Genomic DNA, 2,508 nt, shown 5'->3' on the forward strand with positions numbered 1-2,508 from the left:
ACATAAGGTAAAAGCAAAAGAATTGTTCACACTTTTAGAGCAGCAACTCGTGTGAGAGGGAAAATGAATAATGGATATGAAAGTAGTGTTGTATTCTCGCGTGTTTCAGTTGTCTTCTTAGTGAAGTGATCCATCCTTTATATAGGAGTGATGAGAAGACCGTTGAATGTTAGAATGTCAGAATCTTTAGCAATGATGGATGATTAATGTCATTAATCTTTGTGTTCTTTCCTGTAAGACCCTAATTTTGACCCTAAGATCCCTCATGGCATCATATCATTGCTCAATGCATTGCCTCAAGGATCATTGCATGTGTGGCTCCTTTACCCTAGGGGTGGGACTTGTGTGAGTGGTTTGAGACCACCAAGCATGATTGTATTGTATATTATTGCTTTTCTTATTTTTTTACTAACCAAAAGTACAAAAATATGTCACTAACTCTTTTTGTTTTGAAGCTCAAGTGATCATGTGCTCCATGCTCCTAGGAGGCTCCTAACCTCAATGAAATGGCTAGATGAAGATGAGAACAAGCATGAAAATGGTCCACAAAGTTCCTAATAACAATATATGTCTCCCAAGTAGCTCAATTTTCCAATTTGATCAAGATAACCCAAAGGGCTTGAGGATTGTTTCCCAAAGGAAACCCTAGTTCAATTGTGCATTAACTATGCCTTGCTCATGAAGCAACCTCAACCTATGATCAAATTAAATCAAGGTAAGTTCTTTAATTCATTATTTTATGCATATATGAGCCTATGTGAGTATCCTAAATAATTCATTCATCAATATTTTAAGTTTGGCCTTGAGAAGTTGACCAGTCAAGTCATCTGACTAAACTGGGGATCACTAAGACACAACTTGTGATATGTTTGTCAAATGAAGATAACCCCAAGAGAAAAAGTTTTCTTAAGAACCATATGAACAACTTTCATGTTCATCAAAAATCCATTTGAAACCCTGAAGGTCATCATTCATTTCAAAACATTATAGGTCATTTTGACTGAAACCCTAATTTTGGGTCAACTTCCCAAGGATCTAATTTCCTTATTTTTCATGATTTTTAGGTGAGACCAAATGCATTCGAAATCTTGAGATGTCTACTTCAAATTTCATGTTTGACAACATTTCATAATCCTAAAATAAACACATGTGATAATAAAAAACATTATAGGTCACTTTGGACAAAAATCATTGAATTTGAAAAATGTCCATAACATTGTCATGAAAAATCCAAATGATGCAAAATGTAAGTCCAAATTGATCATCTTGAAAATATCTACAACTTTGGTGTTGGAGGTTTTTCCATTTGAGGCTTGCATCATTGAAACAGAAGGGCTTGAAGTTGCTTGCTTTGGCAAAAAATTTCAAAGGGAACCAAGACATGTTTTGTACCCCAAACTTCACAACCAGTTTTCATAAATATCCAAACTCCAAATGAATTTTTTCCCAACATGACTTTTGTTCCATATTCCAAGAGCTTTCCAACCATTACTCACATGACCATTTTTGGATTTTCCATGTGGGAGTTTCGAAGAGCTTAATGTTTATGCTCATTTTTGCAATTCACATCATAACTTGGAATGCAAGCCTGTGCAGCCTCTTTTACACGTCCAATTCCCTTACATGTGATCTTAGCATGCATTTCCATCCCTTCTTGGGCTTTGCATGCGCCTGTATAGGCCCATGCATGAAGGATCCAAGTTTCATGCACACGAGCATTGCACCACCTTGCATCCATTCCAGCTATAAATAGAAGTGCAACCTCATTCAAAGTGGAACCTGAAGAAGATCTGAAACACTGCTGGATTGAAAACCAAACCCTCACCTAAAGGAATTTCAATTTTCATTTTCAATTTCAAGCTTAAATTTGAACATCATTAGTTGATATTCAAGTCTTAATTCCTTAGCCTTGCATAATCATTACATCTCCAGATCAAAATTGGATCAAAAGCTTGAAGAATTCGTGCTGTTTGAAGCTCCATTTCAGAGGTATATCACCAAACTTCTTTGATTCAAATCTTGTTATATAATGTGAATTGCTTTGGTTTGAACTGTTTTCTGAAGTCCTCAAGCATGAGGCAGGCCAGTGGTGGCCTTAATTTCATAAATCGTGACATTTCAGATCAAACACCATGATCTTCAAGCTCATGTTTCTCTTTAAATAGGAACATTGAGGAGAATCCATGGTTACAGGGGTGATGTACATCACCTCAGCTTCATTTTAACACCTTGCTTGTTCATTTTCATTAAAGTTGAAATCCCTGCGCGTGTGGCCGAAATTAGTTATCTGGCCGGAGAAGATGGTGGTTTCCACCACCATCCCCACGTGGAAGCTTCATGGCCTTTGGATGATGTTCAAACGTTATAATCCTAGCCCTTGCTTGCATTAACTTGTTTTAAATACGTGTGTTGCGCGCTTGACCAAGGAGTATCATATGACCGCGCCTCTGAACCCTCAGATCATGGCCACGTCATTTAATGAATGATCCAAGCGCGCTGGTTTTTCTC

Source organism: Lathyrus oleraceus, chromosome 2, assembly GCF_024323335.1.
Source record: "Lathyrus oleraceus cultivar Zhongwan6 chromosome 2, CAAS_Psat_ZW6_1.0, whole genome shotgun sequence".
Classification (NCBI taxonomy): domain Eukaryota; kingdom Viridiplantae; phylum Streptophyta; class Magnoliopsida; order Fabales; family Fabaceae; genus Lathyrus; species Lathyrus oleraceus.